Source organism: Vespa velutina, chromosome 18 (genome assembly GCF_912470025.1).
Source record: "Vespa velutina chromosome 18, iVesVel2.1, whole genome shotgun sequence".
In the NCBI taxonomy this organism is placed as follows: domain Eukaryota; kingdom Metazoa; phylum Arthropoda; class Insecta; order Hymenoptera; family Vespidae; genus Vespa; species Vespa velutina.
The window spans coordinates 632,275-646,811 of NC_062205.1; the positions used below are offsets into that span (position 1 = coordinate 632,275).

Consider the following 14,537-nt stretch of genomic DNA (forward strand, 5'->3'; position numbering starts at 1 on the left):
GCATAGTAACTTGTTAGAGGTCCGATAGAGGTTAAAAATAGTTTTGGAATCGTATGTTTTTTGTCACTGTTTACAATCTATTCATTCGTTTCCTTGCCTGCTTTTGTGCGAGCATCTAACTTATAATAATACTCTTATACATACCTTATTTTTCTTGGATGCTTTTACACAAATAACCTTGGACTCAGGAGGAAATGATAGCATCACCGTATTGTCACTTTTCTATATTCTACAAATTCATAATGATTCAATCCTGTATCGGGCCTCTCATACAGTAATCGTATATTCGTCGTAATTTTCAATTAATCGCTCCAGATCGAGATCTACTTTAATCCGATCGAATTTGCATAATATTTTTTTATCTCTTAAAAATTTTGTGCCACAACTGCGTTTTCCTGCGATTAAAAAGAAACATTTGTGTCAATCATACTTATTGTCGTTTGCTCACCTTGACTTGACTCCAAACATATTTATTTACTCACAGTATTATTCTCTCCGTTGTTATTGGTCGTATCTTTATCTTTGTCATTACTTTTTTTAACAACACTGATTTTCTATTGACCATCATTGTCCTGTAATGTTATTGGGTTCAGTTACTCTCTTATAGATTTAATTCGTTTACATTTTTTTCTGCTCAATATATTCGCGGAATATTCCTTAACTTCTTCCTTTACTCCCCATATTCAGAAGCAACGTAATATGTTAATATTCGTAAAGGAAATATATGTTAATATGTTTCTTTTAACCAACTAATATATTGCAGAAATAAACCCAGTCTACTGAAAAATGGATATGCAAAAATAAAAGAAAATCAAGATAAAAACAATCAAGTGCAAACATATCACATCCTTTTCGAAACATTTGGAAACATCGAATGCAAAAATTCAAATTAAATAATACAAAAATTTTGCAAACAAAAAAGGTTAAATAATTTGCGTTTAATAAATTTCATCTGGATACAAAATTAATGTAGAAACAGTATTAAAATATGTCAAATATAATTAATTGAACAAAAATGATATGGCTAATCGGTATAAAATCGAAACTCAGCACGGAAAACAAATTATGAATCTATAAAACAAGCATCAAAATCATATGGACATATGGAATATTAGAAATGGATATATAGCCAAACTGGAAGAACAACAATCTATTATAATAGGCACTATATTGAACGTTGTGTGGTAGATGAAATAATGAAGAAATAAGAAAGGTTCTAAGTTCCTATGATATCACAAGATGTGATTAAAGCAATTTAAGCAATAAGTATATATAAAAATATATTTATAGATAATATATCCTGTGAAGATATACCCCCATATATTACTTTTTGCTCACCTTCTTTCAATTCCGGCCATATTTGTGTACTCTCTTTCAGTTCTTGTCACTACATATCTTACGCTGATTTCATATGTAGTTTAATGTTAATTACGTCTATTGCTGTTCGTACGTAGATCAAATTTGTGTATTTTTCTCTCTCCTTGGTGTGTCCAAATTCTTTGAAGGTTGCTTCATTACCTTCTTTACTCCTCATATTCATAAATGTTTAACCAGCATTTTTCAAATATCGATGCTCTTTTTATGATTAACGGACTATCAATATAACACACAATTCACTTTGCAATATTCTAACAACTCAAGTAGGGATTACATTGTTCCAACCGCGTTTATGCCATTTATATATAATATATACCGAACTATATTGCCATAAAATTATTAGATCTTCTAAATACGAGTGTAACTTCTTGTTTTGAAATGGCAATTAAAAAATTTGTTAGATTTTTATTAGGGAAGAATTAATACATAAAATATAATGAAAATTATACTGACAAATAGAAAACTACTTCCTCTGGCTGTCGCATCACGACTGACTCTGACCCTGATTTACGCACTAGATATTAGTTCTACGTAACGTTACTAGCGAAACTAGTAGTGTCCAGCGTAACTTGATTGTTATATAGATATAGCTATAAGACAACCATAAAACAAGTATGATCTATAAGAACTTACATCTTGTTTTCTTATGACGGGATTTATTACAATGAATTTAAGTATCTGCATCATTATTCTTATTATTATATCAGCACATTCCCCCATCAAGCATAGTGAATAACTAATGTTAAAAAAGACATTTTTGTACTAATGTAATACGTATTGTACTTTTGTATTATATAATAAATTTTTATCTGCGGCCAGGTATCGAACTCGGGATGATGGATCCAGAAGAAAATATTTTTATTTTGTAAAAATATAGACTTGATAATAACAATAATTGAACAAATATACAGTATATAACAAGGATAAACGAAATATAAAAATATATATGTATATTTACTATGTACTTACAATATTTCGTAATACTAATTAGTTCGTACTTATCTTATATTCAGGTTTAATTTAGGAGCTGGTTCTTCTTATAAGACAAGTTAACTTATTATATATTTTATGAAATATAATATTTATCTATTTATGAGGTATATATTTGTAAGTATTGCTGAAGTTTCGGTTCTTCGAGATGCATTATGGGCATTAAATTTAATTGTTCATTTAATTTTTACATATTTATGAGTTCCTTTCAAAAAACCTTCAGAAGATTTGATAAGGAAATTTATCGTTAATTGGGAATGCTGCATTATGTCTTCTGATTTCTGTTATATTTACTGTTAAGCTATTGTGTTTAAGTTAATTCTTATTAAAACTAATATGTAGTTATTTTCTATATTCATCTATATATGCTATATATTTGATAGTATATGTATTTTCGATAATTTTTAGTACTTTGAGAGTTGTTTTGGACGTGGTAAACTATACCAGAACAGCATATATTAGTGTTGGTCTAATTATTTAACCTGTTTTGTATTCATACAATTAATGATTTTAGGAGATTCCTCTTTGTTTTTTACACAGTCATTAGTAAAGTGCTGTTATGCACATTTAAGGCAGATTGGACTAGTGTAACAATTTGCAATGGTATGGCCGTAAAGTTGGTACATTTGGGATTGTGTCATTTTTCTCTTGTTTTGGTATTTTTCGCAGGAGATTTTAATGCTAGTTATATATCTAATTTTTATTATTAACTGCTTCAGTTGAGTGGCTATTGGGATAAAAACCATGAAGATCGGTATTTTCCATACGTTGACTGTTTTGCACAGTTTTGTACGTTATCATAACTGCAGATAGTAATGTATTGGTGGCAGAACCATTGTATTTTATATTAGTTAATCCACAAATAATAAACTATATAATATATTATACCCCTTTTATGTGAACTGTAAGTAAACTATATGATAAGATGGCCGGTGAGGTGTGAGAGAAAGGTGATGATAGACAATGGAAAGAAAATTTCCATTTCACCAAGAAATGAATGTTTTGTAAGAAAATTTTTAAGTCATGGTACCTCGATCGAGACTCAAAACCCCAAAAACTTTTCGTTTTCCGCGAAACGGAAACGAAACGAACGCTTTATCATCTGAGCTACGAAGACCTACATTTAAACCTATATCTATAACGTTTATATACGAAATAAATTCTTGATATTTGTATTAATTTTATGTCATTTAAAGAAAAATTATTTCTCTCCAATCGTAATTTAATGTAGTAATATATTCAATTTAGTATATATGTTTATCTTTTAACAATAAATTTTGTATCAATATTATATTAATATAGTTACACGATATACAGTTGAGTCGCATGCGATTTACGAAAAGTTATGGAAGAACCCATGTGTTTCTAAGGATTTTATGAAGAAGTCATAAAGATACAGTTAGAGAGTGATCTTTTATAAAGTGCATTATGTTAAAGCAGAATTTTTCTAATCTACATGTACATACATTTATAAATAGAATCTATCGTTTAATAAATTTACGTTTACTCTTCACCTTATTACATCTGTTTTTTTCTCTTTCTAACATCCTCAAAAGCAACGAATATAATTTCAAATGTTATTATTTTATTATATGTATTATTATACTATATTTCAAACAATTTTTCTGAAATAATAATTAAATAAAACAAATATGTAAAATTTCAATCTTATAAATATTATAGAAATCTGTTTAGATAAACTAGTTCAGATATATATATATATATATATATATATATATATATATATATGAATTCATATACGGATAGACATGAATCGCATGACTCTTTTCCGTAAACGTTCATGTTTTGAAAAAGGATATATTGAATTTATGCTATAATCAAAAGTAATATTTCATTCATAATCTCAAATTAGACTTTAGTTTGTAATATTCTATGTGATATTTTGAAAACGTAAAAATTCCTTTTTTCTTTATGTCACTATTTAAATGCAAATTTGTTTAATTTCAAATTTCCAAAAAGTTTCCTGTAATCAAAACTTATTTCATTACATGTATTATCTTATTAGATATACTTATTAGATATATTGTGATTTCATTTATGAAAAGATTTTTTTTCTGATTTATTAAAAGTATAAATCAACATATTCTATATTCTATATTAACATATATTTTTATTTTAAAAAAGTATAAAAACAAATCAATTCAAATATAAATTAAAAAGAAATTAATGACTGTATACTTTTTTTGATCTTAGTTTTAGAAAATATACTAAGTTGTTTTTTATATTATTGTTTGTAAAGAGTAAGGTTAAAAAAAAGATTTTAAAATGTAAGCCCGTAAATAGTAAGGTCTTAGTTTACATTAAATGCGGACCGATGAGTTCTGCAAAATGATAGTTGCAATTTACCGTTAGCAAGTCTTTCACATCTTTTGGAGAAATATTCTTTTACAGAAATATTCTGAACTCAGAGATGAATGATTTAAATTTCTGAATATATTTCAATTATACCTAAATTGTGTATGATATAGAAGTATATGCACCTCACCATTTCATTTGTTATGTGAAACACATGTTCTTGATGCAAGATAACGTTGAAAAGCAAATGGATTATAAACTTTCGAAAATGTCGGGATCTAGCGCAAAAATAAGCAAAAGACTGCTTTGCGACTACTTGATGAATCCAGATATAACAGAATCCTTATCATGATGTACGAAACCTCATAGACCTTAAAAAATATATAATTCATTCGATATTATAGATTTCAATTCATATATCTACAACAGCAATAACTTCAAAAAATTTGTTATTCTGTTGTTCTCCTTCAATATACCGTATCATATTTATCTTTTTCTACTTTCACAACGTTATATTTTGATAATTTGTCATTTTTACTGATAGCAGGTCATTAATGTCGATCATAATCAAAACTAATTCATCTTCTGGCAATTATGATTTTAAATATGCAACTCAATGCTCTATTAATAATATAGAAAATATAGTAATAAAGCAAAAGTTATATAGAATTATCTATTTTGATAGTTTTTGATGGAATAATGATATTGTCAGAATATGCTGATATTACTGCAGTACCATACCGCATATAAATATACAATGACAATCGTTGGAATATGGTAGGTATTGGGTTGTTCGGAAAGTAATTTCGTTTTTTCCCGACAGAGGATTTAATTGTATTTTCTTCCACCCAACTTTACACTTAAACCGCATAATCATTATATGTTTTGAGAACTTATATAGCAAAGCTTGTGTGTGAAAAAATCCAATTGATTTTACGCAGTAGTTTTTGGTTGGTGCCCTTTTAAATATGGAGAGCAATAAGCAGCATTTTCGTCATATTTTAATTTTTTACTATAGAAAAAGTTAAAATGCTGTTCAAGCCAGTAAGAAATTAACCGATGTGTATGGAGAAGATGTGTTGACAGTACACCAGTGCCAGAACTGATTTGCAAAATTTCGATCCGGCAATTTTAATGTCGAAAATGCAACACGTTCTGGAAGTCCGGTTGAAGCTGATAAAGACACGATAAAGGCATTAATTGATGCAAACGGGCGAATAACAACACGTGAGATCGGTGAGAGGTTAAATTTATCAAATTTAACTGTTTATGGCCACTTGAAAGGCCTGGGTTTAACCTCGAAGCATTCAAGGGTTCCCAATGTTCTCACGGAAAGAAATTTGTGTCGTCGCGTTGACGTCTGTCATTCGCTTCCCAAACATTATGAAAATGGTCCATTTTTAAAGCGCATCATTACTGGGGACGAAAAATGGGTTGTATATAACAATGTCAAACGTAAGAGATCATGGAGCAAAAAAGATGAACCGGCTCAAAGCATTTCTAAAGCTAATATCCATCAAAAAAAGATGATGCTGCCTGTTTGGTGGGATTTTAAAGGAATCGTTTTTTTTGATATTTTACCGAATAACAAAACAATTAATTCGGAAGTCTACTGTCATCAGCTGGACAAACTGAATGATGCACTTCAACAGAAAATTAATCAACAAAAAAGGTGTAGTGTTCCTCTAAAATAATGCGAGATTTCATACAAGATTGATCACTCGCCAAAAGCTTTTACAGCTTGAATGGGATACAATGCCACACCCACCATATTCTCCAGATCTGGCACCTTCGGATTATTATTTGTTCCGGTCACTGCAAAATTTTTTAGACGGTAAAACCTTTACTTCAAATGAAGAGGTCAAAAATCACCTCGATCAGTTTTTTGCCAGCAAAGACCAAAAATTTTATGAGCGTGGAATCATGCTACTACCAGAAAGATGGCAAAAGATATTGGAGCAGAATGGCCAATATATAATTTAATAAAATATTTGTTCATTATACGAAAATTGTCTTTCATTCTCACAAATAAAACGAAATTACTTTCCGAACAACCCATTACATTAGAAAATACGAATAGTATTTTAGTAAATTGATTATATTGGTCGGATGTGCTAAACGCGATAATATAATAAAAGTTTTTAATCATTACCTGATAGTATCCGCTACTTAAATTAGCTGTAGTATTTTAGTTTATATCTCATAGTCTGTTCAATTAATTCTTTATCACTATAGGATATTGTTATTCAACTATCTTACGATTTATACTAGGTAGTCTTTGCATGTTCGTTTATAGCCTGTTTTGTTTTTTGATCCAACATTACCGGATTAAAAAATTGAGTATCATTCTCTTGGATGATGTTGGTTTCCATCAATTGCTTTATTATTTATTGCTGTTCTTGTTGGAATACTTAATATAGTGAATAATGTAACGATGTCGTATCCATCAATAATTGCCATTCTTCTTGGCAATATCGGTATAACCTACTTGTTAAAAAGATCTATATAAAAAATATAGACGATTCAAAATACTTACGATTCTATTGTTTTATTCTTCAGAAAGTTCAATGTTAATATCTTTCAATAAAATGATATCTTATTGGTCCTTCTGTGTAATAAATGTCTCTTCTTCGATTAAGAGATCTCCACTGTTAATATTTAATACAAGTAAAATCGTCATGCACTTGTCATCCGTTATTACTAAACATTTAGGAATTCTGTGTGTACTCGCATTTTCTTTTTAAAAACTTATTTGATCAACTCACCATTACAATATTCTCCTGTTCAGTTTTTCTATTAACCATCGTTGTCCTTTAATGTTATTGACTTCAGTTGCTCGTTTATAGATTTAATTTGTTTACATTTCTTTCTCCTTGGTATGTCTGAAAGGTATTCCTTTATCTCGTCTTATATTCCTCGTATTCAAAAGCATTAAGACACATTTGTTTTAAACAAGTAATATATTATTAGAACAAATTAACTCTCCTGAAGAATGACTATGCAATAAGGATGAAAATTAGAAAATACGAATAGTATTTTAGTAAATTGATTATGTTGGTCGGATGTGCTAAACGCGATAATATAATAAAAATGCAAACACGTCTTGTTCACTTTAAAAAAAACTATCAAATCGAAAACAAATTAGTCGAAACTCAAAAAAAACAATACAGAAATTTCGCTTAATCAGAACGATTAATTATATGAGGTTTCATTTGGATTCTTAAGGTAATATCAAAACAGCATAACACTATGAAAATCGAAGAAATTCGATGAAAAAGGAGACAAATAACATAGCTAACCAGTAAAAAATTCAAATTCAGCACAGAAAGTAAACTACAAATCTATAAAACAATAATTAGAATCATCTGAATAAATACAGCATCACTATGGGATACACAGCTAAATTTAAAGCACAACAATCTATTATATTATGCACAGTCGTGAACGTTTCATGGTGGCTAATGTAATGAAGAAATAAGGAAAGATTTAAATATTACTACGTTACAAGGAAAGATAAACAAGAAGTGATAAAAAAAGATAAAGCGACTAGGAAAGAAGGATAAAAACATATATTAATCTTCTAGCAATATTTATAGTGAATACAATTTGAAAAGGATCAAAAAAATACATCTTGGGGATTTGATAAAAATCGATACTGATAATTAAAAAACAATACTAATATATTAGATCAATTGTTTATACCAATAGAAATATTGTCTTGATAGAGACACCGTCCAGGTGTTACTTTCTTACTATATATGATACAATAATTTACTTAATGACTATTACTAATAAATTGTAAAGAATATGAGAGAAATATATATACAAAAAAACTTTTTTTTTCAGGTCAAATTCGTTTTTTATATTTATTACTTTTGACTCACCTTCACACAATTCCGACCATATTTTTCTCGATTTCAGTATTGATGTCTCTATCGTTATCGATTATATTTGTCTTTGTCGCTGCTTTTCACATCAACAATGTTTCGTTGTCTATTGTTTTGTCCTCTAATGTTTTTCATGTCTTTTTTTGTCGTTCGTTTTTAGATCCAGTTTGTTTACTTTTTTTCTCTTCGATTTGTTCAAAAGTTGCTTGAATATTTCTTTACCATCTCCTTTTTTCTCATATTTAAAAATATTTAATTGACATCTTTCAAAAAACGATTCTCTTTTTATATTATATTTTCATTGGATATTGATAGGTTTCAGTTCATTTATAGCAACAATAGCTTTATAAAATTTATGAATCTTTTCATTTCAGTTCTAATTTCTTACTATAACTAATGGTAAATATGTTCTTCTTAATTAAATCTATTCACCTGCTCGATATAATTTTAGTTCTCTACGATTTTAATCATAATAAGTTTTCATCAGTTCGTTTGTGGTTTTTGTTTAGTAAATATCTCTACTAAATAAAATTTAGTAGAGTTTTATTGTCGTTCTATTCTAGTTTTACTGTCGTTCGTCACATGAACTTAATGGCTTATTTAAAAATAATTAAGATTCAGATAATTTCTAAAAATATTTATATTATAAAATATAAATATTTTTATATAACTTAGAAATAACTTATATAAATGTTTATATAACTTAGAAAAAGTTTTAGACATAGTGAACAACAAATTGCACGTCAAGATTACTTTCTATACAAAACAATTGAATTTATTTTCGGGATTGAAATTAATGCAGAAGGCATGGAGCAGAGAAAAAGAAAACCTGTTAATTTAAAAGATTATATAGTTCACTTTGCCCTCATTGTCAGATCTTTAATCGAATTATTAAAAAATAACATCAAGTATCATTGGGATGAAGAACGAGATAAAACCTTCAGATATTTCAAGAGTCATTTATGTAATTCATCTTTATTAAAATTTATAAACCTAGAACGCCTACTAAAGTAAGTACACACAGTCATATGTAATGACAAAATAAGTCTTGTGATATTATGAAGAAACGTTGACGTTCGCGTGCTGCCACTTTCAAAATTTTGAAGGTGAATAACAAAGGAATACTTAAATTGATAATTAGTACAAATAAAAATTATTATAAGCATCGGAAATCGTTTCGATTTCAAATCGGCTTCTATTTTATTGATTTTTATTTTATTGACTTAAAAGAGATTATAATAATCTTACATTGTTTCCGTTAAAAAGAAATATGAGTCTTCGAAAAAAAGAAAAATTTGTCGTTGCTTGATATGATTTAAATGAATTCATTTAATTCTATATTATAAAATAATGAAAATTCATTAGATGACGTTAAGATTTTAATAGAAAATTTCTATTCATTGGTTAGTTTATCTGTCTCGGGGATGACTATTAATAACGATTGGATTGTAATAGTGGAAAATCAATTTTAATCGTTAGAAGCAAATTAGAAAAAGGATTCAAAAAAATATTTATAATTTATAAAGTTTAGAGTATACCGTGTAACGAAAAGAGATTAAAAGTTTTGTTACTGACGATTCATGTTACTAAATAATAGCCGAAAATATTATATTTATTACTTTTTACTCATCTTCGTACAATTCTGGCCATATTTTTCTCGATTTCATTATTGATGTCTCGATCGTTATCGATTATATTTGTCTTTGTCGCTGCTTTTCACATCAATAATGTTTCGTTGTCTATTGTTTTGTCCTCTAATGTTTTTCATGTCTTTTTTTGTCGTTCGTTTTTAGATCCAGTTTGTTTATTTTTCTTTCTCTTCGATTTGTTCAAAAGTTGCTTGAATATTCCTTTACCATCTCCTTTTTTTCTCATATTTATAAATATTTAATTGACATCTTTCGAAAAACGATGCTCCTTTTATATCTATTGAACTACCAATAAACCGCTCAATTATTATTCCACTATTATATAATTATTATTCGTAAAATATTTATACGTTCCAATCATGCATATATCCTCTTGCTTGATATCTCAATTCTGATAATTTGTAGAACTTTTATTAGAAAAGAATTTATACGTAAAATATAATCACATATATAATGATAAATAAAAATCTAATATACTTCCTTTGACTATCTAGTCACGAATAACTTCAATACTAAAGGATACACAGTATATTAGTTGTATCTGCCGCTACTCGTGGCCTTTGTAGTGATGCACGTAATTTTATTGTCATATGCATAACTAAAAGAAAATTTTTAAAGTCGTAGAATCAGTAAGAGCCTATTTTCAAAAGGTGGCATGTAATCACGATTTTATCTCGTGTAATTTCATCTTACTTAATTTGACGAAAATAATAACTAAAGAAAAAGCATATTGACAAGTATTATAAGTATTATAGTTATATGCTTTAATAAAATATGTATAATATATGTATACAATTTTATTATTAAAAGCATAACAAAATGTATATAGAAATTTTCTTCTCTATAAAATGTCTAGAAAAAGTATGTGACAGAAAACGTGAACAAAGGGACAATTTTTTCTATCACGTATAATATAAGTAAGCCGGCTTAAATTTTGTACAAGTCTCGTTAAATTAAAACATTGTCAAGAAAATAAAGAAAGAGAAATCATATCGTTACTCATTACCTCGGTAAGACGCGTATAAAGAGTAAATAGTGCTCGAATTTATCTATTATGTTTCCTAAATTTTAAGGAAATACTTTGTCGAACCGATGATTTCAAAAGTTTGCTTTATCTTCCATCATCGTCATCGTTTTATTTAAGCTATGAATATAGCGAAGGTATGAGAAACGAGTATAGAACCGTAAAATTAAGTCAACATATTCAAAATCGCTTGTTTAGTGTTTTTCAGTGATCTTTCAAGGAGAAATCGAGAAAGTCAAAGTATTGTAGAAATTGTTAGCCTCCCAATTCTTTCCTCTTTGCCCCTCACAACACGACGCTTCTCTATAATCTCGTATTTACTTTTAGATAACATATATGACTTTTTCTTAATCTCTCAAATATTAAAAAAACAATGTATTAAATTTATGCTATAAATAGAATTAATATTTACTGTATCATAAAAATATTCATAATGTGAAGTTACTCTTTGATTTTTGGTATTCTATATAACTTATTAAATCTTAAAAATCTTTTCTTTCTTGATCTATAGTAATTCACTAAACTATTAAAAAATTGTATATCTGCAAAACAATTGTATATCTTTCTTTATTTAGAAATTTTCCAAAAGTTTCATCTAATCAAAGCATGTTTCGTTACATATTTCATCCTACGTATTTATACTGGAGGTTTATTGAAAATAAAAATTTATATTTTCATAATAACTACTTTCAATAAAATAAAAATATCCCCTCTGATATATATATTTGCATTTAAAAAGAATAATAATAAATCGATTTAATTTAAATTAAAAAAAAAAATTGATAACTAAACACATTTTTTCCAGATTTAGTTTTAGTAAAAATGTTAGTACAGTATGATTATTAATAAAGATTGGATTGTAGGAGTGAAAAATCAATTTTGATCGTTAGAACCGAATTAGAAAAAGCAATCAAAAAAATATTTAAAATTTATAAAGTTTGCTGTATATCGTGTAACGAAAAGAAATTAGAAGTTTTGTTCCTGACGATTCATGTTACTAAATAGTAGCCGAAAATATTATATAATACTATTTAACAATACTAAAATAATTATTGTTGGTTATAAGAAAAGAACTTATGTCACGTTGAAATCAATAAGACCTTAGCGGCAATAATAGAAACATATTATTTACTTAATATAAAATATTTGATATTGATGTACAAGTGTTATTATTATAAAACTCCGTCGAGTAAACAGCTAGGATTGCTACATCCTTTAGAAAAGCTAGTAATGCTTGCTCTATTATTCATCTAGATCAACTAAAATCATTTATATCTACGAAACGTCGAAATAGATATATTATTGTCCCAATATATAGCTACAGGAAATATTGTATGATCAAGTAAATTGTAACGAGATTTTAATTTTCTATCTATAATGAGACTTTAATTTTCTTAAAAGAGTTTATCTGATATTACGGCCAATCTTAATAAATTATTAATGACAAAGAAAGTATTATAAGTAAAATAAAGATTGAAGAATTAGTTTTGTAAATATTGCTGCTACTCCGAAGATAAACAAATAAGTAAATAGAATACATCGATTTTTGTTAACTTACATAGCAACAATTAGTAATTTAAATGATGACAATTGGAATATGCACTTATCACAAGATCAATGTATCATCAACAATGTGGTAAATAGTTTAACAAAATAAATGTCGTATAAAATTAATTATCCTATTTTTTTTGACGAGACAATGATATCGTCTAAATACACCATTGCAATCATTTACCGTAAGTTATCTTAACTGTAACGTAGATTGAAACGTAGTAGTTGCACTACAAAGCAGGAATGACATTCTAATGAACTAATAATGTCCGCAGGATATACTAAACTCGGTAATAGCACTTTAATTAAGCGTACTTGAATTAGATTGGTTCAGATTTTTGAAACTTTGACTTTGTTTTGCTTCTATTCCCTGTTACGTTCCATTCTTTATCTCATCATCATCATCATCATCATCATCATCATCATTATTATTTAAATATTATATTTTATTTTTATTATTTGTCATTATATTATTCATACATTTTCATTATTATATCATATTACTATTATTATAGCAGATTACTCTCATTATTGTTAGAATTGTAAAAATACTGCATCCTGAACATCGTAACACACACACACACACACACACACACACACACACACACATACATTATACATAATACTTCCATCCTGGTCTAAGATCTAAGTCCGAGCATTCCAGCCTCCGTAATGAGACTTAGAATTGAACAAAATTGTTTTCTCAATCGTTCGTTTTTCATTTTCTCAATCATCGAGTTACGAAACAAGATTTTCGAAGAAGACTTCAAAATTTATAATAGTTTCAACACTTTAAAGATCACTTTTCAGTCATATAACTTACAAAAAATCTCCTTTTCCACACAGTATTAATTATTATGCATGCTAATAATAATAAATCTCCTGTACTGAGACAACTGTTGAGGAAAATATCCATCGATTTCTTATTTTGATATTGAAATTTTTATGCAAAATTCTTAATTGATACCGGACGCGGTAGTTGGCAAATATTGCAACGATTGTATAGGATTATATAGGATACGATTGTACAAGAAACAATATTCTTGCAATTCTAATAAATATAATGAGTAGATTTACATCTACTTATCACATTTATTAGAAAATATATTATAGAATAAAAAAATATATTATAGAATAGAAAATATATTTATTATATCTCCTGAAAATTTAATGAGAAATTAATCATGCAAATGAGTATATATTTAATACCAACTTTTGTCCGCGGTTTATATATATGTCGTAATCTGGGAAATTTGAATATATCGAAATTATAAAATATAGATTTGCTGGAATGACTTGTATAATTTATATAGTGTTCGATTCTTGTTCGAAGATTCGTCCATATGAAGATTAATTTTTTCTAATTTCTTTTTTCAAATTATTATGCAGTGATAAAAAATAAAATGAAAGTTGTGAATATGCAGGGCTATCATATTGAATTAAAAGTATAAAATATATAATTCTATGAAAAAAAAAAGAAAAAAAAACAAACAAACAAACAAACAAACAAATAAATAATAAAAAAGACATTAGATATAAAAAATATATATGTAATGAAAAAATAATATGTCTATGTGCAAACATTACATGTACTTATAAAGTATATGTAAATAATGTATGTAATGTTCAATGTGTAAAATAAATATATATTTATATAATATTTTCTAATCACGTACTTGGTGATAAAAGAAATCATCTATCGAATAAATACATATAGATATGTCAATATATCTCGTTGCCCCG

At 27.3% G+C, this 14,537-nt stretch overlaps 1 long non-coding RNA gene across 4 annotated transcripts; it reads right to left on the reverse strand.

Moving 5' to 3' along the window:
• Positions 1 to 4,201: 4,201 nt before the first annotated feature.
• On the reverse strand, positions 4,202 to 9,149 carry LOC124955295. 4 transcript variants are annotated; one of them, XR_007102829.1, is made up of 5 exons: positions 8,568 to 9,149; positions 7,449 to 7,565; positions 6,836 to 7,383; positions 4,874 to 5,054; positions 4,202 to 4,351 (listed from the first exon to the last, which is right to left on the reverse strand). It is a non-coding gene; the product is annotated as an uncharacterized LOC124955295 (long non-coding RNA). The 4 variants fall into 4 exon arrangements; XR_007102828.1 differs by lacking the exon at positions 4,202 to 4,351 and having other exon boundaries at positions 4,572 to 5,054; positions 6,836 to 7,144; positions 7,220 to 7,383; XR_007102827.1 differs by lacking the exon at positions 4,202 to 4,351 and having other exon boundaries at positions 4,572 to 5,054; positions 6,836 to 7,331.
• Positions 9,150 to 14,537: the final 5,388 nt, after the last annotated feature.